This window comes from Vicugna pacos, unplaced genomic scaffold (genome assembly GCF_048564905.1).
Source record: "Vicugna pacos unplaced genomic scaffold, VicPac4 scaffold_19, whole genome shotgun sequence".
Taxonomy (NCBI): Eukaryota; Metazoa; Chordata; class Mammalia; order Artiodactyla; family Camelidae; genus Vicugna; species Vicugna pacos.
This window is the reverse complement of record NW_027328740.1, coordinates 11,352,638-11,374,877: the sequence shown is the minus strand read 5'-3', so window position 1 is coordinate 11,374,877 and position 22,240 is coordinate 11,352,638. Positions and strand designations below refer to the sequence as shown.

The window sequence follows — 22,240 nt, the reverse complement described above, 5'->3', positions numbered from 1 at the left end:
CTCATGGTATTCACTTATGATATTATGCAAATTTGTTGTACACATTTCAGTTTCTCCATTTTCATTTCTTATGTTAATTGTGTTCTCTCTCTTTTCTTGTTGGTGAGTCTGTCCAGAGCTTTCTCAATTTTGTTTGCTATTTCAAAAAAGAGTTTGATTAATTTTTTCTATTTTTAAATTTGTATTTCAATTATTTCTTCGTTGATCTTTCTTATTTCCCACTTTGTGCTGAGCTTTGGTTTTGTTTACTCTTCTTTTCAGGATTAGTTTACATAGAACGTAAGATTATATATTTGTAATTGCTGTTCTACACAGAAGGGGGCCGTGTCATTTTGAACTTCCGTCCCAAGTCAGCTTTAACTGTATTCCATAGACTTTGTGTAGTGTTTTGCCATATTAGTCAAGATATATTGTAATTTATTCTTTTATTTCATCACCTCCCCCACTTGGTATAGAATCACATTTTTTAATGTATATGTTTTCATATTTCCTCACTACTTTTCGGTGATTGAATTCAAGTTTCATGGTATTATACTCAGAAAATTTACGTGAAATAATTTTTAACATCTTAAATTTGTTGAGGCTTCTTCTTTGCCTGAGTTAATCCTAGAAAATTTTCCATGGGCACTGGAAAAGAATCTATATTCTGTTTTGGGAAGAAGAACTGCTACATTAATAACCAGGCTGGGATTATGGTTTGGTTTGAGGCAGAGGATGCGCAACACCACTGTGGTTCCCTTCATGCACCCGTGCAACAAGGATGAGAGGACAAGGAAGAGTGGTCAAAGTCCACAGCGTGAGAAGATGAAGCATTTCCTTCAGCATTATCTCCTAAAAGCAGATGCTACATTTTGGATGACACTAACACGGTACGGCACCAAGGAAACCAAGGTAAGTCTGCGAGATCATTCCAGCAGGCCCTGATGTATGACACCCATAGATATGTTTCCACCGGTGTTTCTGCAGACAGAGAAGTTCTGGGAAGACTTGGTTTCATTGGGACATACCCATGGCACTAGAAAGCACAAGCGCACTCTCAGTTTGCTGTTTTGGAAACACTCCAAAATGACATAGATCAGAATGCAGAGCTGAGAACCTTTAGAAGCTTCATTTCCACAAGAGGAAGTGTCCTGTGCACTTTCACAATTGCGAGATAACCATAATGAAAGTGAGGTTATGCTAATCGAAATAGTATGGGGTTTTCATCACAAACAAAGGCATCACCAGCAACTGGAGGTTTGCCAGACAACACACACAGGAAAACGATATGGCATCCATGTGTAGGAGAAATTGTCCTCACAAAAATCCAATGGAATTGCGTAGAGACAAGAGTCTAAAAATTTCACTTAACAAAGCTCTAAAAGTCTGCATTACATACCTGACATTAACTTAACAGAAGAGATGAAGAAGTACAGTAAAAAAACAAGAGGTACCATTTTCAGTTCCAAAGAGATTGAAGGCCCAAAAGATAAGCTTTCAAACAACTAGACTGCAAAACGCTATCCAGATCAAGTATTGAAAATGGAGGTGAGGGAAACACTGAAGAATAACAGTGTCTCAGAATCACAAAAGGCAGAATACAAGAAAAGGGGAAGAGAAAGTATCAAGACGAGCCAAACAATATCAGAAAACTCAAAGAATGAGATAATATCAGGGCTAAAATTCAGTCCTAAGCAGAAAAGTTAATGTAGAGGGACGCGTGAATGTCTGTGAAGACAGGGGAACAGAAATCCCTCGATCAGAAGCAGACATAGGAAGGCAAGTGCAAACTAATGAAAAAAATGCTTTGGAATCCTGGGTTAAGACAAGACATGAAAGACTAGGATTCATAAGAGTCCCAGACGGAAAAGAAAGAGATAAAGAATCAAAAAATGTCTGAAAATATATCTATAGAAAAATCAGACTGAAACATGCTGAAAGCCAAGAAAGAATCATCTATATGAATTCAGGAAGTACACAGCGTCCATAGATGGTGGAATACCAATACACCTACAAGCAGCTGTATGATTCAAATCAACAAAGTTCACGAGCATCTCAGTGATTTAAAATGCACCTGGAGGAAAGCAACATAGTCAACAGAGTACCTCCAAAGCGGTTTCAGCTGATATCTAGGCAGCAATATTGCAGGACAGGGAGGAGTGCCAGGACATAGACCATATCCTTAATGGGAAAATGATGCCATCTAGGTTAGCCTATGCCACATGACCGCCATTTCTAATAACGGCAGAGCTAGAGAATTCCACAGACCGGCAAATCTTAAAAGAATTCAGCAGTTCGAAAATTATCCTATAAGAAAGGTTGAGAATTCTACCCTGAATACAAAAGCAGCAAGGTGAAATGGAAAGAAGAAAACCATTACTGGAAATGCAAGAAGAGCATGAGTGGCAAAGAAGAAACAAGAAGAAGGCAAGGAGGACATGAAAACCCAAAAGATGGGAGAGATAAGCAGGAATATCATAGGTGAATGGAAACACTATCTTAAGTGAATCAGCTTATATGACTCTCTGTTTGAAGCGAACGGAGAGATGCATGGCCTGATGTGTTTGCTGAACAAACGAGAAGCAGACAAACAAAGAATCAAACAAACAGACAAGCACGAAAAGGGTACGGTTGGCTGACATATACCAAGGGAACCATGATTATTCCAAAGAAAATACTCAAGGTGATGTCAAGGAACATTCAGCACCCATTGACCCAGTAATGCGGCTTCTATGTACTCAAAACACTTGTATTCGGAAATCAGAGCCATGCATATATATTAGTAAATATTGATTCGTAAGAGCATATCATGACCTACACCAAATGTCGATTTGGAATAAAATGGATACCTAGTCCGTGATGTCGACTTGCAAATCTTCCGACAGGATGAATGAATGCCATATACTTAACTATGTAGAGAAGAAATGGCATAAGCCAATAACAAAGAAAAGTATGTCTGCAGAATTGTACTAAGAGCCAAAGAGACAGACAATGAAGTGCACACTGGGATTGGTTTAATTTATAGGAATTTCAGCCCTCATGAAAACAATGGATCCATGTCCTTAGAGTGCGGGTGTTTCAGCAGAAATCAACCGACGGATATGGATTCTGAGTATACGGATATTACAGGAACATAAGTTTCCTTTAGTGGGTCTCTGGGTACACTGAAATGTTAGAAAGTTTAAAGACGTGTGAAACCATCCACTAAACATGGACACACTTCCCTCCGTTTGTACTGTGCATTCAGACCTGAACAAAAGGAAACAGAGAAGCCCATAGGAATCTAGTGGGTAAAATCATATTAACCTTAGTAACCTCTTGTCCGATACAGCCCCTCCCTCAACACAGACATGATGCAGCCACCATTGTGGATGGCAGTTACCGGTTGGATCCCTGGTGGAATGTTGGATTGTAACGCGAGGCTTGTTGTGGCTGGTGGATCCTAGGTAACCGGGCAGAGTTCTGTGGGTGGATCAATATGATGGGGAGGGCTGCCGCCCTCTGTGGAGCTTGGCTTAGGTCTTTGGTTCGGGAAGCTGTGTAATTTCGAGATACTGCTACTGCCCAAAGACCTGAGTTCACGGGTCAGTTTCCAGAACCTGAGAGGGCAGACAGTGGAAGATCTGCCTGTCATCAGCTTACTGGTGAGGCTCCGAGGTACTCTCAGACTTGCCCAGTCCTGTTGAAGTCGACGTTATGGGAGACACGAAGAGAAGCTGGCCGAAAAGCTGGCTGCACGGATTGAGGAGAGATGCGAACACATTGATGAGGGTTGTTCTGCTGCAATGGAGAATACTGGCATGGAGACAGCTGTACCGGATACCAGGCTCGAAAGTCATTCATGAGACATAGTGAACCTCGCGGATACTGGCAGAAACATACGGAGTGCCAACGTGGACTTGGGGAAGTTACTCAATTCTCTGTTCCGAGAACGGGTCCAAGATCCCTGACGTCTAAAAGAGAAGAGATGGCAGAGATGATAATAACGCTCATGTTCTTGCAAGAGGTCGTGAGAATCCACACGTCCCAAGGGGCATTTCCAAGCCATTCCGACCAAAATGCACCAAGCCCAGGTAAGCTTTTTCCCCAGGTTTGGGCCTAGCTATCAAGCACTTGCTCTTCCCTCCCCTGCACTCAAGCATCCATTTGGAAGGATCAGTACCTGAGCTGCAATGAAGCCAGTACGAGAAGAGCAAGCCCCTCCTAGAATCAGAGTTCCTCCAGCTTCACACTCTGGGAACAACAGTGAACTCCTTAAAGGTCAAAGAGTCTCGACCAAAATAGATAGGAATTGAATACATAGCTCACACAAAGAAACGATGACCTTCCGCTAGATTCAGCCAATGCTGGGTTTATGTCTTCTCTGGGGTGAAGGGAGTGTGGCAAGTGAGGGGAATCTTTGACTGAACTTGAATATGCCTTGGGCCTCAGTTCTTCAAGACAGTATAGGTAAATATTATAAGTCAGATAGTGAACTGAACTGTAAAAGTCGCCAATGACATTAAAGACACAGAATATGTGGACAGTCTTTCGCTTGAATCAAGCCCCGGGGGCACTATATCATGGGGGTGCAGACTTGGTCGCGTTAAATTGCTTTACCCAACATGATCGGATGACTAAGTGTTCCCATCACTGATAGAAGAACACCTGGTTCTCAATAGACTACCATAGCTGAGGCAGGGTTCTCATAGCTCTAATGCCTCAAGGTGCTTTTGGATTCAAACCTAAATGTATATATTTGGTTTGTTTTCTCTTGTAATTCCCTAGAGGGGGATGTTACCCCTTGAAATGCCAACATTGGCCAGTAGGTGTCATTGGGTGTAAGGGGCACGAAATGCACAAGTGAATCCAAGGTTGGGGGTTATTTCATGTTTCCAATAGGTATTTCATGGTTCCTGTTGGTTTCGGAGGCTTCAACAGTAAAGAGTTGACATGACCCCTTTAACAGTTTGGACTGCTATTTTACATTCTATCTGACAATGTTTTCCTCAGAGCTGACCAAACGTTACCAAAATTGACAAGTCTGGCTTCTAGGTCGATTTAGTATGTTTCAAAAACTAACTTCATTTTCGTATAACTCCCAAAACATGTAAATCAATTCTATTAAACGTTTTAAAGCCTGCAAATGAGATATCAAAACAATGTCAAAACTGGAGTCTTCGGATAATCCCTCCCACCACGGCTGTATAGAAAAAAGAGCTAAACAAATATCACATTTCTGTGAAATATATCTGGAAAGTGTTGATTAGTCGATGCCCAGTTGGCAGAGGAGCAGTGCAACCTGCGCTCACTCGCTCCCATGTACACAGCAATGGAAACATCCACTCACCCAGCCCTTGGCACAGGACACTTGCCGAAGAGAGGTCTGTTACTTCCAAAGACAGGATGAGGCCTCAGAACACCTGGAAGCAGGAGAAGGCAAAGCAGGGAATGGAAACCAGTGCAGGGTCTGACCCCTGGTGATGGAGCAGCAAAGGTGAAACTCTGTTTTACTTGGACGCACACTCTCAACCGGACAGGAGACTTGGGATTGAAGGTGATGCACTGAGTGTTACAAGAGTGCACAGCAGAGCTTGACTGACAGAACTCCAAGAAACCAGCACAAAATGTCCCCACAATGGATTTTGACACCAAGATCCGAGCTGCCAAATTTGAGGTAGCAGAGGCAGCGGTCAATGAGGGATAGGGCTACTTCTGCTGGCACACGCTGATTCTCAGGCATCTGGAGTGCGTTGTGGGATGTGGTGGGTCCTATCAAGAGAGCAAACCGAACTGTGACCACAATGAGAAAGCAACCACACTGGCGCGCGCGGTTGAGAATATCGATATGTCCCATGGCCACACCCAGTGCATCTGCAGGACCAGGGACCAATTTGGCATTTTGACAATAGAGCACGTGTGGGGCTGAATCAGAGGAATCGTGCATGTGGTCTGAGGGATCCAGGGGGCCTTGGGTTTGAAATCAGAATGAAAACTTTTAGGATTTGCTACATTCATAACCTGGGCTGGGATTATGGTTTGGTTTGAGGCAGAGGATGTGCAAAAGCTCTGTGATTGCCTTCGTGCACCCGTGCTACTAGGATGAGAGGACAAGGAAAAGTGGTCAAAGTCCACGGTGTGAGAAGATGAAGCATTTCCTTCAGCATTATCTCCCAAAAGCAGATGCAGCATTCTGGGTGGCACTAACACGGTACGGCACCGAGGACACCAAGGTAGGTCTGCGGGATCATTCCAACAGGCCCTGATGTATGACAACCATAGATATGTTTCCACTGGTGTTTCTGTAGACAGAGAAGCTCTGGGAAGAACTGGTTTCATTGGGACATCCCCATGGCACTAGAAAGCACAAGCGTACTCTGAGTTTGCTGATTTGGAAACACTCCAAAGTGACATAGATCAGAATGCAGAGCTGAGAACCTTTAGAAGCTTCATTTCCACTAAAGGAAGTGTCCTGTGCACTTTCAGATTTGCGAGATCAGCGTAATAAAAGTGAGTTTATGCTAATCGAAATACTATGGGATGGTTTATCACAACCAAAGGCAACCCCTGAAGTTGGAGATATGCCAGATAACACACACAGGAGCAGGACAAGGCATCAATGTCTAGGAGAAATTGTCCTCAGAGAAATCCCATGGAAATGCGTAGAGAAAAGAGACTAAAATTTTCACTTAACAAAGCCCTAGAAGTCTGCATTAGATACCTGATATTACCTGACCAGTAGAGATGAAGAAGTACAGTAAAAGAAACAGGAAGTACCATTTTCAGTTTGAAAGAGACTGGAGGCCCAAAAGATATGCTTTCCCACAACTAGACTGCAAAACGCAACCAGAGCAAGTTTTGAAAACGGATGTGAGGGAAACACTGAAGAACAACAGTGTCTCAGAATCACAAAAGGCAGAATACCAGAAAAGGGGAAGAGAAAGTCCCAAGACAGGCCAAATAATATCAGAAAACTCAATGGATGTGATAATATCAGGGCTAAAATTCAGTCCAAAGCAGACTAGATAATGCAGAGGGACGCGTGAATGACTGTGAATACAGGGTAACAGAAATCCCTCGGTCAGAAGCAGACGTAGGCAAGCAAGGGCAAACCAATGAAAACAATGGTTTTGAATCCTGGGGTAAGACAAGGCATGAAAGATTAGGATTCATAAGAGTCCCAGATCGAAAAGCAAGAGATAAAGGGGCAAAAAATTGTCTGAAAAGTTATCTGTAGAGAAATCAGACTGAAACTTGCTGAAAGCCAAGAAAGAATCATCTATACGAATTCAGGAAGTACACAGCGTCCAAAAGAGGTGGAATCCCTCTAGACCTACCAGCAGCTGTATGATTCAAATCAACAAAGTTCACGAGAATCCCAGTGATGTAAAATGCACCTGGAGGAATCAACATAGTCACCAGAGTACCTCCAGAGGGGTTTCACCTGATATCTCGGCAGCAATATTGCAGGACAGGGATGAGTGCCAGGACGTAGACCATATCCTGAATGGGAAAATACTGCCATCTACGGTAGCCTATGCCACATGACCGCCATTTCTAATAAAGGCAGAGCTAGAGAATTCCACAGACCGGCAAATCTTAAAAGAATTCAGCAGTTCGAAACGTATCCTATAAGAAAGGTTGAGAATTCTACCCTGAATACAAAAGCAGCAAGGTGAAATGGAAAGAAGAAAACCATTACTGGAAATGCAAGAAGAGCATGAGTGGCAAAGAAGAAACAAGAAGAAGGCAAGGAGGACATCAAAACCCTTAAGATGGGAGAGGGAAGCAGGAAATCATAGGTGATTGGAAGCACTATCTAAAATGAATCATCTAATATGACTCTCTGTTTGAAGCGAACGGAGAGATGCATGGCCTGATGTGTTTGCTGAACAAACGAGAAGCAGACAAACAAAGAATCAAACAAACAGACAAGCACGAAAAGGGTACGGTTGGCTGACATATACCAAGGGAACCATGATTATTCCAAAGAAAATACTCAAGGTGATGTCAAGGATCATTCAGCACGCATCGACCCAGTATCGCGGCTTGCATGTACTCAGCACACTTGTATTCGGAAATCAGAGGCGTGCATTTATATTCTTAAATATAGATCCATAAGAGCAAATCGTGGCCTAACCAAAATGCCGATTTGCAATCAAATGGATTCCAGTCCGTGATAAAGACTTGCAAGTCTTCCAAGGGGATGAATGAATGCCATATCCTACCATACGTAGAGAAGAAATTACATAAGCCTATAACAAAGACAAGTAGCTCTGCATAAGTGTACAAAGAGCCAAAGAGACAGACAGTGAAGTGCACATTGGGGTTGGTTTCATTTCTAGGAATTTCAGCCCCCATGAATCCAATGGATCCATGTCCCGAGAGTGCGGGTGTTTCAGCAGAAATCTACCGACGGATATGGATTCTGGGTGTACGGATATTACAGGAACATAAGTCTCCTTTAGTGGGTCTCTGTGTACTGTGAACTGTTAGAAAGTTTAAAGACGTGTGAAACCATCCACTAAACATGGACACACTTCCCTCCGTTTGTACTGTGCATTCAGACCTGAACAAAAGGATAGAGGGAAGAAAAAGGCCCATTGGACGCTAGTGGATAGAATCACATTTTCTTTAGGAACCTCTTGTAGGATGCAGGCCCTCCCCCAACACTGACAAGATGCAGCCACCATTGGGGATGGCAGTTACCGCTTGCATTCCAGGTGGAATGTTGGTGTGTACCGCGAGGCTTGTTGTGGCTGGTGGATCCTAGGTAACCGGGCAGAGTTCTGTGGGTGGATCAGTGTGATGGAGGGGCTGCCGCCCTCTGTGGAGCTTGGCTTAGGTCTTTGGTTCGGGAAGCTGTGTAAGTTCGAGATACTGCTGCTGCCCAAAGACCTGAGTTCACGGGTCAGTTTCCAGAACCTGAGAGGGCAGACAGTGGAAGATCTGCCTGTCATCAGCTTACTGGTGAGGCTCCGAGGTACTCTCAGACTTGCCCAGTCCTGTTGAAGTCGACGTTATGGGAGACACGAAGAGAAGCTGGCCGAAAAGCTGGCTGCACGGATTGAGGAGAGATGCGAACACATTGATGAGGGTTGTTCTGCTGCAATGGAGAATACTGGCATGGAGACAGCTGTACCGGATACCAGGCTCGAAAGTCATTCATGAGACATAGTGAGCCTCGCGGATACTGGCAGAAACATACGGAGTGCCAACGTGGACTTGGGGAAGTTACTCAATTCTCTGTTCCGAGAACGGGTCCAAGATCCCTGACGTCTAAAAGAGAAGAGATGGCAGAGATGATAATAACGCTCATGTTCTTGCAAGAGGTCGTGAGAATCCACACGTCCCAAGGGGCATTTCCAAGCCATTCCGACCAAAATGCACCAAGCCCAGGTAAGCTTTTTCCCCAGGTTTGGGCCTAGCTATCAAGCACTTGCTCTTCCCTCCCCTGCACTCAAGCATCCATTTGGAAGGATCAGTACCTGAGCTGCAATGAAGCCAGTACGAGAAGAGCAAGCCCCTCCTAGAATCAGAGTTCCTCCAGCTTCACACTCTGGGAACAACAGTGAACTCCTTAAAGGTCAAAGAGTCTCGACCAAAATAGATAGGAATTGAATACATAGCTCACACAAAGAAACGATGACCTTCCGCTAGATTCAGCCAATGCTGGGTTTATGTCTTCTCTGGGGTGAAGGGAGTGTGGCAAGTGAGGGGAATCTTTGACTGAACTTGAATATGCCTTGGGCCTCAGTTCTTCAAGACAGTATAGGTAAATATTATAAGTCAGATAGTGAACTGAACTGTAAAAGTCGCCAATGACATTAAAGACACAGAATATGTGGACAGTCTTTCGCTTGAATCAAGCCCCGGGGGCACTATATCATGGGGGTGCAGACTTGGTCGCGTTAAATTGCTTTACCCAACATGATCGGATGACTAAGTGTTCCCATCACTGATAGAAGAACACCTGGTTCTCAATAGACTACCATAGCTGAGGCAGGGTTCTCATAGCTCTAATGCCTCAAGGTGCTTTTGGATTCAAACCTAAATGTATATATTTGGTTTGTTTTCTCTTGTAATTCCCTAGAGGGGGATGTTACCCCTTGAAATGCCAACATTGGCCAGTAGGTGTCATTGGGTGTAAGGGGCACGAAATGCACAAGTGAATCCAAGGTTGGGGGTTATTTCATGTTTCCAATAGGTATTTCATGGTTCCTGTTGGTTTTGGAGGCTTCAACAGTAAAGAGTTGACATGACCCCTTTAACAGTTTGGACTGCTATTTTACATTCTATCTGACAATGTTTTCCTCAGAGCTGACCAAACGTTACCAAAATTGACAAGTCTGGCTTCTAGGTCGATTTAGTATGTTTCAAAAACTAACTTCATTTTCGTATAACTCCCAAAACATGTAAATCAATTCTATTAAACGTTTTAAAGCCTGCAAATGAGATATCAAAACAATGTCAAAACTGGAGTCTTCGGATAATCCCTCCCACCACGGCTGTATAGAAAAAAGAGCTAAACAAATATCACATTTCTGTGAAATATATCTGGAAAGTGTTGATTAGTCGATGCCCAGTTGGCAGAGGAGCAGTGCAACCTGCGCTCACTCGCTCCCATGTACACAGCAATGGAAACATCCACTCACCCAGCCCTTGGCACAGGACACTTGCCGAAGAGAGGTCTGTTACTTCCAAAGACAGGATGAGGCCTCAGAACACCTGGAAGCAGGAGAAGGCAAAGCAGGGAATGGAAACCAGTGCAGGGTCTGACCCCTGGTGATGGAGCAGCAAAGGTGAAACTCTGTTTTACTTGGACGCACACTCTCAACCGGACAGGAGACTTGGGATTGAAGGTGATGCACTGAGTGTTACAAGAGTGCACAGCAGAGCTTGACTGACAGAACTCCAAGAAACCAGCACAAAATGTCCCCACAATGGATTTTGACACCAAGATCCGAGCTGCCAAATTTGAGGTAGCAGAGGCAGCGGTCAATGAGGGATAGGGCTACTTCTGCTGGCACACGCTGATTCTCAGGCATCTGGAGTGCGTTGTGGGATGTGGTGGGTCCTATCAAGAGAGCAAACCGAACTGTGACCACAATGAGAAAGCAACCACACTGGCGCGCGCGGTTGAGAATATCGATATGTCCCATGGCCACACCCAGTGCATCTGCAGGACCAGGGACCAATTTGGCATTTTGACAATAGAGCACGTGTGGGGCTGAATCAGAGGAATCGTGCATGTGGTCTGAGGGATCCAGGGGGCCTTGGGTTTGAAATCAGAATGAAAACTTTTAGGATTTGCTACATTCATAACCTGGGCTGGGATTATGGTTTGGTTTGAGGCAGAGGATGTGCAAAAGCTCTGTGATTGCCTTCGTGCACCCGTGCTACTAGGATGAGAGGACAAGGAAAAGTGGTCAAAGTCCACGGTGTGAGAAGATGAAGCATTTCCTTCAGCATTATCTCCCAAAAGCAGATGCAGCATTCTGGGTGGCACTAACACGGTACAGCACCGAGGACACCAAGGTAGGTCTGCGGGATCATTCCAACAGGCCCTGATGTATGACAACCATAGATATGTTTCCACTGGTGTTTCTGTAGACAGAGAAGCTCTGGGAAGAACTGGTTTCATTGGGACATCCCCATGGCACTAGAAAGCACAAGCGTACTCTGAGTTTGCTGATTTGGAAACACTCCAAAGTGACATAGATCAGAATGCAGAGCTGAGAACCTTTAGAAGCTTCATTTCCACTAAAGGAAGTGTCCTGTGCACTTTCAGATTTGCGAGATCAGCGTAATAAAAGTGAGTTTATGCTAATCGAAATACTATGGGATGGTTTATCACAACCAAAGGCAACCCCTGAAGTTGGAGATATGCCAGACAACACACACAGGAGCAGGACAAGGCATCAATGTCTAGGGGAAATTGTCCTCAGAGAAATCCCATGGAAATGCGTAGAGAAAAGAGACTAAAATTTTCACTTAACAAAGCCCTAGAAGTCTGCATTAGATACCTGATATTACCTGACCTGTAGAGATGAAGAAGAACAGTAAAAGAAACAGGAAGTACCATTTTCAGTTTGAAAGAGACTGGAGGCCCAAAAGATATGCTTTCCCACAACTAGACTGCAAAACGCAACCAGAGCAAGTTTTGAAAACGGATGTGAGGGAAACACTGAAGAACAACAGTGTCTCAGAATCACAAAAGGCAGAATACCAGAAAAGGGGAAGAGAAAGTCCCAAGACAGGCCAAATAATATCAGAAAACTCAATGGATGTGATAATATCAGGGCTAAAATTCAGTCCAAAGCAGACTAGATAATGCAGAGGGACGCGTGAATGACTGTGAATACAGGGTAACAGAAATCCCTCGGTCAGAAGCAGACGTAGGCAAGCAAGGGCAAACCAATGAAAACAATGGTTTTGAATCCTGGGGTAAGACAAGGCATGAAAGATTAGGATTCATAAGAGTCCCAGATCGAAAAGCAAGAGATAAAGGGGCAAAAAATTGTCTGAAAAGTTATCTGTAGAGAAATCAGACTGAAACTTGCTGAAAGCCAAGAAAGAATCATCTATACGAATTCAGGAAGTACACAGCGTCCAAAAGAGGTGGAATCCCTCTAGACCTACCAGCAGCTGTATGATTCAAATCAACAAAGTTCACGAGAATCCCAGTGATGTAAAATGCACCTGGAGGAATCAACATAGTCACCAGAGTACCTCCAGAGGGGTTTCACCTGATATCTCGGCAGCAATATTGCAGGACAGGGATGAGTGCCAGGACGTAGACCATATCCTGAATGGGAAAATACTGCCATCTACGGTAGCCTATGCCACATGACCGCCATTTCTAATAAAGGCAGAGCTAGAGAATTCCACAGACCGGCAAATCTTAAAAGAATTCAGCAGTTCGAAACGTATCCTATAAGAAAGGTTGAGAATTCTACCCTGAATACAAAAGCAGCAAGGTGAAATGGAAAGAAGAAAACCATTACTGGAAATGCAAGAAGAGCATGAGTGGCAAAGAAGAAACAAGAAGAAGGCAAGGAGGACATCAAAACCCTTAAGATGGGAGAGGGAAGCAGGAAATCATAGGTGATTGGAAGCACTATCTAAAATGAATCATCTAATATGACTCTCTGTTTGAAGCGAACGGAGAGATGCATGGCCTGATGTGTTTGCTGAACAAACGAGAAGCAGACAAACAAAGAATCAAACAAACAGACAAGCACGAAAAGGGTACGGTTGGCTGACATATACCAAGGGAACCATGATTATTCCAAAGAAAATACTCAAGGTGATGTCAAGGATCATTCAGCACGCATCGACCCAGTATCGCGGCTTGCATGTACTCAGCACACTTGTATTCGGAAATCAGAGGCGTGCATTTATATTCTTAAATATAGATCCATAAGAGCAAATCGTGGCCTAACCAAAATGCCGATTTGCAATCAAATGGATTCCAGTCCGTGATAAAGACTTGCAAGTCTTCCAAGGGGATGAATGAATGCCATATCCTACCATACGTAGAGAAGAAATTACATAAGCCTATAACAAAGACAAGTAGCTCTGCATAAGTGTACAAAGAGCCAAAGAGACAGACAGTGAAGTGCACATTGGGGTTGGTTTCATTTCTAGGAATTTCAGCCCCCATGAATCCAATGGATCCATGTCCCGAGAGTGCGGGTGTTTCAGCAGAAATCTACCGACGGATATGGATTCTGGGTGTACGGATATTACAGGAACATAAGTCTCCTTTAGTGGGTCTCTGTGTACTGTGAACTGTTAGAAAGTTTAAAGACGTGTGAAACCATCCACTAAACATGGACACACTTCCCTCCGTTTGTACTGTGCATTCAGACCTGAACAAAAGGATAGAGGGAAGAAAAAGGCCCATTGGACGCTAGTGGATAGAATCACATTTTCTTTAGGAACCTCTTGTAGGATGCAGGCCCTCCCCCAACACTGACAAGATGCAGCCACCATTGGGGATGGCAGTTACCGCTTGCATTCCAGGTGGAATGTTGGTGTGTACCGCGAGGCTTGTTGTGGCTGGTGGATCCTAGGTAACCGGGCAGAGTTCTGTGGGTGGATCAGTGTGATGGAGGGGCTGCCGCCCTCTGTGGAGCTTGGCTTAGGTCTTTGGTTCGGGAAGCTGTGTAAGTTCGAGATACTGCTGCTGCCCAAAGACCTGAGTTCACGGGTCAGTTTCCAGAACCTGAGAGGGCAGACAGTGGAAGATCTGCCTGTCATCAGCTTACTGGTGAGGCTCCGAGGTACTCTCAGACTTGCCCAGTCCTGTTGAAGTCGACGTTATGGGAGACACGAAGAGAAGCTGGCCGAAAAGCTGGCTGCACGGATTGAGGAGAGATGCGAACACATTGATGAGGGTTGTTCTGCTGCAATGGAGAATACTGGCATGGAGACAGCTGTAGCGGATACCAGGCTCGAAAGTCATTCATGAGACATAGTGAACCTCGCGGATACTGGCAGAAACATACGGAGTGCCAACGTGGACTTGGGGAAGTTACTCAATTCTCTGTTCCGAGAACGGGTCCAAGATCCCTGACGTCTAAAAGAGAAGAGATGGCAGAGATGATAATAACGCTCATGTTCTTGCAAGAGGTCGTGAGAATCCACACGTCCCAAGGGGCATTTCCAAGCCATTCCGACCAAAATGCACCAAGCCCAGGTAAGCTTTTTCCCCAGGTTTGGGCCTAGCTATCAAGCACTTGCTCTTCCCTCCCCTGCACTCAAGCATCCATTTGGAAGGATCAGTACCTGAGCTGCAATGAAGCCAGTACGAGAAGAGCAAGCCCCTCCTAGAATCAGAGTTCCTCCAGCTTCACACTCTGGGAACAACAGTGAACTCCTTAAAGGTCAAAGAGTCTCGACCAAAATAGATAGGAATTGAATACATAGCTCACACAAAGAAACGATGACCTTCCGCTAGATTCAGCCAATGCTGGGTTTATGTCTTCTCTGGGGTGAAGGGAGTGTGGCAAGTGAGGGGAATCTTTGACTGAACTTGAATATGCCTTGGGCCTCAGTTCTTCAAGACAGTATAGGTAAATATTATAAGTCAGATAGTGAACTGAACTGTAAAAGTCGCCAATGACATTAAAGACACAGAATATGTGGACAGTCTTTCGCTTGAATCAAGCCCCGGGGGCACTATATCATGGGGGTGCAGACTTGGTCGCGTTAAATTGCTTTACCCAACATGATCGGATGACTAAGTGTTCCCATCACTGATAGAAGAACACCTGGTTCTCAATAGACTACCATAGCTGAGGCAGGGTTCTCATAGCTCTAATGCCTCAAGGTGCTTTTGGATTCAAACCTAAATGTATATATTTGGTTTGTTTTCTCTTGTACTTCCCTAGAGGGGGATGTTACCCCTTGAAATGCCAACATTGGCCAGTAGGTGTCATTGGGTGTAAGGGGCACGAAATGCACAAGTGAATCCAAGGTTGGGGGTTATTTCATGTTTCCAATAGGTATTTCATGGTTCCTGTTGGTTTTGGAGGCTTCAACAGTAAAGAGTTGACATGACCCCTTTAACAGTTTGGACTGCTATTTTACATTCTATCTGACAATGTTTTCCTCAGAGCTGACCAAACGTTACCAAAATTGACAAGTCTGGCTTCTAGGTCGATTTAGTATGTTTCAAAAACTAACTTCATTTTCGTATAACTCCCAAAACATGTAAATCAATTCTATTAAACGTTTTAAAGCCTGCAAATGAGATATCAAAACAATGTCAAAACTGGAGTCTTCGGATAATCCCTCCCACCACGGCTGTATAGAAAAAAGAGCTAAACAAATATCACATTTCTGTGAAATATATCTGGAAAGTGTTGATTAGTCGATGCCCAGTTGGCAGAGGAGCAGTGCAACCTGCGCTCACTCGCTCCCATGTACACAGCAATGGAAACATCCACTCACCCAGCCCTTGGCACAGGACACTTGCCGAAGAGAGGTCTGTTACTTCCAAAGACAGGATGAGGCCTCAGAACACCTGGAAGCAGGAGAAGGCAAAGCAGGGAATGGAAACCAGTGCAGGGTCTGACCCCTGGTGATGGAGCAGCAAAGGTGAAACTCTGTTTTACTTGGACGCACACTCTCAACCGGACAGGAGACTTGGGATTGAAGGTGATGCACTGAGTGTTACAAGAGTGCACAGCAGAGCTTGACTGACAGAACTCCAAGAAACCAGCACAAAATGTCCCCACAATGGATTTTGACACCAAGATCCGAGCTGCCAAATTTGAGGTAGCAGAGGCAGCGGTCAATGAGGGATAGGGCTACTTCTGCTGGCACACGCTGATTCTCAGGCATCTGGAGTGCGTTGTGGGATGTGGTGGGTCCTATCAAGAGAGCAAACCGAACTGTGACCACAATGAGAAAGCAACCACACTGGCGCGCGCGGTTGAGAATATCGATATGTCCCATGGCCACACCCAGTGCATCTGCAGGACCAGGGACCAATTTGGCATTTTGACAATAGAGCACGTGTGGGGCTGAATCAGAGGAATCGTGCATGTGGTCTGAGGGATCCAGGGGGCCTTGGGTTTGAAATCAGAATGAAAACTTTTAGGATTTGCTACATTCATAACCTGGGCTGGGATTATGGTTTGGTTTGAGGCACAGGATGTGCAAAAGCTCTGTGATTGCCTTCGTGCACCCGTGCTACTAGGATGAGAGGACAAGGAAAAGTGGTCAAAGTCCACGGTGTGAGAAGATGAAGCATTTCCTTCAGCATTATCTCCCAAAAGCAGATGCAGCATTCTGGGTGGCACTAACACGGTACGGCACCGAGGACACCAAGGTAGGTCTGCGGGATCATTCCAACAGGCCCTGATGTATGACAACCATAGATATGTTTCCACTGGTGTTTCTGTAGACAGAGAAGCTCTGGGAAGAACTGGTTTCATTGGGACATCCCCATGGCACTAGAAAGCACAAGCGTACTCTGAGTTTGCTGATTTGGAAACACTCCAAAGTGACATAGATCAGAATGCAGAGCTGAGAACCTTTAGAAGCTTCATTTCCACTAAAGGAAGTGTCCTGTGCACTTTCAGATTTGCGAGATCAGCGTAATAAAAGTGAGTTTATGCTAATCGAAATACTATGGGATGGTTTATCACAACCAAAGGCAACCCCTGAAGTTGGAGATATGCCAGACAACACACACAGGAGCAGGACAAGGCATCAATGTCTAGGGGAATTTGTCCTCAGAGAAATCCCATGGAAATGCGTAGAGAAAAGAGACTAAAATTTTCACTTAACAAAGCCCTAGAAGTCTGCATTAGATACCTGATATTACCTGACCAGTAGAGATGAAGAAGTACAGTAAAAGAAACAGGAAGTACCATTTTCAGTTTGAAAGAGACTGGAGGCCCAAAAGATATGCTTTCCCACAACTAGACTGCAAAACGCAACCAGAGCAAGTTTTGAAAACGGATGTGAGGGAAACACTGAAGAACAACAGTGTCTCAGAATCACAAAAGGCAGAATACCAGAAAAGGGGAAGAGAAAGTCCAAAGACAGGCCAAATAATATCAGAAAACTCAATGGATGTGATAATATCAGGGCTAAAATTCAGTCCAAAGCAGACTAGATAATGCAGAGGGACGCGTGAATGACTGTGAATACAGGGTAACAGAAATCCCTCGGTCAGAAGCAGACGTAGGCAAGCAAGGGCAAACCAATGAAAACAATGGTTTTGAATCCTGGGGTAAGACAAGGCATGAAAGATTAGGATTCATAAGAGTCCCAGATCGAAAAGCAAGAGATAAAGGGGCAAAAAATTGTCTGAAAAGTTATCTGTAGAGAAATCAGACTGAAACTTGCTGAAAGCCAAGAAAGAATCATCTATACGAATTCAGGAAGTACACAGCGTCCAAAAGAGGTGGAATCCCTCTAGACCTACCAGCAGCTGTATGATTCAAATCAACAAAGTTCACGAGAATCCCAGTGATGTAAAATGCACCTGGAGGAATCAACATAGTCACCAGAGTACCTCCAGAGGGGTTTCACCTGATATCTCGGCAGCAATATTGCAGGACAGGGATGAGTGCCAGGACGTAGACCATATCCTGAATGGGAAAATACTGCCATCTACGGTAGCCTATGCCACATGACCGCCATTTCTAATAAAGGCAGAGCTAGAGAATTCCACAGACCGGCAAATCTTAAAAGAATTCAGCAGTTCGAAACGTATCCTATAAGAAAGGTTGAGAATTCTACCCTGAATACAAAAGCAGCAAGGTGAAATGGAAAGAAGAAAACCATTACTGGAAATGCAAGAAGAGCATGAGTGGCAAAGAAGAAACAAGAAGAAGGCAAGGAGGACATCAAAACCCTTAAGATGGGAGAGGGAAGCAGGAAATCATAGGTGATTGGAAGCACTATCTAAAATGAATCATCTAATATGACTCTCTGTTTGAAGCGAACGGAGAGATGCATGGCCTGATGGGTTTGCTGAACAAACGAGAAGCAGACAAACAAAGAATCAAACAAACAGACAAGCACGAAAAGGGTACGGTTGGCTGACATATACCAAGGGAACCATGATTATTCCAAAGAAAATACTCAAGGTGATGTCAAGGATCATTCAGCACGCATCGACCCAGTATCGCGGCTTGCATGTACTCAGCACACTTGTATTCGGAAATCAGAGGCGTGCATTTATATTCTTAAATATAGATCCATAAGAGCAAATCGTGGCCTAACCAAAATGCCGATTTGCAATCAAATGGATTCCAGTCCGTGATAAAGACTTGCAAGTCTTCCAAGGGGATGAATGAATGCCATATCCTACCATATGTAGAGAAGAAATTACATAAGCCTATAACAAAGACAAGTAGCTCTGCATAAGTGTACAAAGAGCCAAAGAGACAGACAGTGAAGTGCACATTGGGGTTGGTTTCATTTCTAGGAATTTCAGCCCCCATGAATCCAATGGATCCATGTCCCGAGAGTGCGGGTGTTTCAGCAGAAATCTACCGACGGATATGGATTCTGGGTGTACGGATATTACAGGAACATAAGTCTCCTTTAGTGGGTCTCTGTGTACTGTGAACTGTTAGAAAGTTTAAAGACGTGTGAAACCATCCACTAAACATGGACACACTTCCCTCCGTTTGTACTGTGCATTCAGACCTGAACAAAAGGATAGAGGGAAGAAAAAGGCCCATTGGACGCTAGTGGATAGAATCACATTTTCTTTAGGAACCTCTTGTAGGATGCAGGCCCTCCCCCAACACTGACAAGATGCAGCCACCATTGGGGATGGCAGTTACCGCTTGCATTCCAGGTGGAATGTTGGTGTGTACCGCGAGGCTTGTTGTGGCTGGTGGATCCTAGGTAACCGGGCAGAGTTCTGTGGGTGGATCAGTGTGATGGAGGGGCTGCCGCCCTCTGTGGAGCTTGGCTTAGGTCTTTGGTTCGGGAAGCTGTGTAAGTTCGAGATACTGCTGCTGCCCAAAGACCTGAGTTCACGGGTCAGTTTCCAGAACCTGAGAGGGCAGACAGTGGAAGATCTGCCTGTCATCAGCTTACTGGTGAGGCTCCGAGGTACTCTCAGACTTGCCCAGTCCTGTTGAAGTCGACGTTATGGGAGACACGAAGAGAAGCTGGCCGAAAAGCTGGCTGCACGGATTGAGGAGAGATGCGAACACATTGATGAGGGTTGTTCTGCTGCAATGGAGAATACTGGCATGGAGACAGCTGTACCGGATACCAGGCTCGAAAGTCATTCATGAGACATAGTGAACCTCGCGGATACTGGCAGAAACATACGGAGTGCCAACGTGGACTTGGGGAAGTTACTCAATTCTCTGTTCCGAGAACGGGTCCAAGATCCCTGACGTCTAAAAGAGAAGAGATGGCAGAGATGATAATAACGCTCATGTTCTTGCAAGAGGTCGTGAGAATCCACACGTCCCAAGGGGCATTTCCAAGCCATTCCGACCAAAATGCACCAAGCCCAGGTAAGCTTTTTCCCCAGGTTTGGGCCTAGCTATCAAGCACTTGCTCTTCCCTCCCCTGCACTCAAGCATCCATTTGGAAGGATCAGTACCTGAGCTGCAATGAAGCCAGTACGAGAAGAGCAAGCCCCTCCTAGAATCAGAGTTCCTCCAGCTTCACACTCTGGGAACAACAGTGAACTCCTTAAAGGTCAAAGAGTCTCGACCAAAATAGATAGGAATTGAATACATAGCTCACACAAAGAAACGATGACCTTCCGCTAGATTCAGCCAATGCTGGGTTTATGTCTTCTCTGGGGTGAAGGGAGTGTGGCAAGTGAGGGGAATCTTTGACTGAACTTGAATATGCCTTGGGCCTCAGTTCTTCAAGACAGTATAGGTAAATATTATAAGTCAGATAGTGAACTGAACTGTAAAAGTCGCCAATGACATTAAAGACACAGAATATGTGGACAGTCTTTCGCTTGAATCAAGCCCCGGGGGCACTATATCATGGGGGTGCAGACTTGGTCGCGTTAAATTGCTTTACCCAACATGATCGGATGATTAAGTGTTCCCATCACTGATAGAAGAACACCTGGTTCTCAATAGACTACCATAGCTGAGGCAGGGTTCTCATAGCTCTAATGCCTCAAGGTGCTTTTGGATTCAAACCTAAATGTATATATTTGGTTTGTTTTCTCTTGTAATTCCCTAGAGGGGGATGTTACCCCTTGAAATGCCAACATTGGCCAGTAGGTGTCATTGGGTGTAAGGGGCACGAAATGCACAAGTGAATCCAAGGTTGGGGGTTATTTCATGTTTCCAATAGGTATTTCATGGTTCCTGTTGGTTTTGGAGGCTTCAACAGTAAAGAGTTGACATGACCCCTTTAACAGTTTGGACTGCTATTTTACATTCTATCTGACAATGTTTTCCTCAGAGCTGACCAAACGTTACCAAAATTGACAAGTCTGGCTTCTAGGTCGATTTAGTATGTTTCAAAAACTAACTTCATTTTCGTATAACTCCCAAAACATGTAAATCAATTCTATTAAACTTTTTAAAGCCTGCAAATGAGATATCAAAACAATGTCAAAACTGGAGTCTTCGGATAATCCCTCCCACCACGGCTGTATAGAAAAAAGAGCTAAACAAATATCACATTTCTGTGAAATATATCTGGAAAGTGTTGATTAGTCGATGCCCAGTTGGCAGAGGAGCAGTGCAACCTGCGCTCACTCGCTCCCATGTACACAGCAATGGAAACATCCACTCACCCAGCCCTTGGCACAGGACACTTGCCGAAGAGAGGTCTGTTACTTCCAAAGACAGGATGAGGCCTCAGAACACCTGGAAGCAGGAGAAGGCAAAGCAGGGAATGGAAACCAGTGCAGGGTCTGACCCCTGGTGATGGAGCAGCAAAGGTGAAACTCTGTTTTACTTGGACGCACACTCTCAACCGGACAGGAGACTTGGGATTGAAGGTGATGCGCTGAGTGTTACAAGAGTGCACAGCAGAGCTTGACTGACAGAACTCCAAGAAACCAGCACAAAATGTCCCCACAATGGATTTTGACACCAAGATCCGAGCTGCCAAATTTGAGGTAGCAGAGGCAGCGGTCAATGTGGGATAGGGCTACTTCTGCTGGCACACACTGATTCTCAGGCATCTGGAGTGCGTTGTGGGATGTGGTGGGTCCTATCAAGAGAGCAAACCGAACTGTGACCACAATGAGAAAGCAACCACACTGGCGCGCGCGGTTGAGAATATCGATATGTCCCATGGCCACACCCAGTGCATCTGCAGGACCAGGGACCAATTTGGCATTTTGACAATAGAGCACGTGTGGGGCTGAATCAGAGGAATCGTGCATGTGGTCTGAGGGATCCAGGGGGCCTTGGGTTTGAAATCAGAATGAAAACATTTAGGATCTGCTACATTCATAACCTGGGCTGAGATTATGGTTTGGTTTGAGGCAGAGGATGTGCAAAAGCTCTGTGATTGCCTTCGTGCACCCGTGCTACTAGGATGAGAGGACAAGGAAAAGTGGTCAAAGTCCACGGTGTGAGAAGATGAAGCATATCGTTCAGCATTATCTCCCAAAAGCAGATGCAGCATTCTGGGTGGCACTAACACGGTACGGCACCGAGGACACCAAGGTAGGTCTGCGGGATCATTCCAACAGGCCCTGATATATGACAACCATAGATATGTTTCCACTGGTGTTTCTGTAGACAGAGAAGCTCTGGGAAGAACTGGTTTCATTGGGACATCCCCATGGCACTAGAAAGCA

General features: G+C 44.8%; 6 long non-coding RNA genes across 6 annotated transcripts; all 6 read right to left on the bottom strand.

Annotated features, from left to right (window-relative positions):
• Window positions 1-3,471: 3,471 nt before the first annotated feature.
• On the bottom strand, window positions 3,472-4,405 carry LOC140693493 (uncharacterized). The gene is made up of 3 exons (XR_012069247.1): window positions 4,142-4,405; window positions 3,862-3,932; window positions 3,472-3,759 (listed from the first exon to the last, which is right to left on the bottom strand). It is a non-coding gene; the product is annotated as an uncharacterized lncRNA (long non-coding RNA).
• Window positions 4,406-5,659: 1,254 nt separating this feature from the next.
• LOC140693496 (uncharacterized) lies at window positions 5,660-8,934 on the bottom strand. The gene is made up of 2 exons (XR_012069250.1): window positions 8,668-8,934; window positions 5,660-5,730 (listed from the first exon to the last, which is right to left on the bottom strand). It is a non-coding gene; the product is annotated as an uncharacterized lncRNA (long non-coding RNA).
• A 48-nt stretch (window positions 8,935-8,982) lies between these two features.
• On the bottom strand, window positions 8,983-9,710 carry LOC140693492 (uncharacterized). Its single transcript, XR_012069246.1, has 3 exons — window positions 9,447-9,710; window positions 9,167-9,237; window positions 8,983-9,064 (listed from the first exon to the last, which is right to left on the bottom strand). It is a non-coding gene; the product is annotated as an uncharacterized lncRNA (long non-coding RNA).
• A 4,387-nt stretch (window positions 9,711-14,097) lies between these two features.
• On the bottom strand, window positions 14,098-15,015 carry LOC140693494 (uncharacterized). Its single transcript, XR_012069248.1, has 3 exons — window positions 14,752-15,015; window positions 14,472-14,542; window positions 14,098-14,369 (listed from the first exon to the last, which is right to left on the bottom strand). It is a non-coding gene; the product is annotated as an uncharacterized lncRNA (long non-coding RNA).
• Window positions 15,016-16,269: 1,254 nt separating this feature from the next.
• LOC140693497 (uncharacterized) lies at window positions 16,270-19,544 on the bottom strand. Its single transcript, XR_012069251.1, has 2 exons — window positions 19,278-19,544; window positions 16,270-16,340 (listed from the first exon to the last, which is right to left on the bottom strand). It is a non-coding gene; the product is annotated as an uncharacterized lncRNA (long non-coding RNA).
• A 48-nt stretch (window positions 19,545-19,592) lies between these two features.
• On the bottom strand, window positions 19,593-20,320 carry LOC140693491 (uncharacterized). Its single transcript, XR_012069245.1, has 3 exons — window positions 20,057-20,320; window positions 19,777-19,847; window positions 19,593-19,674 (listed from the first exon to the last, which is right to left on the bottom strand). It is a non-coding gene; the product is annotated as an uncharacterized lncRNA (long non-coding RNA).
• Between the last annotated feature and the right edge of the window lie 1,920 nt (window positions 20,321-22,240).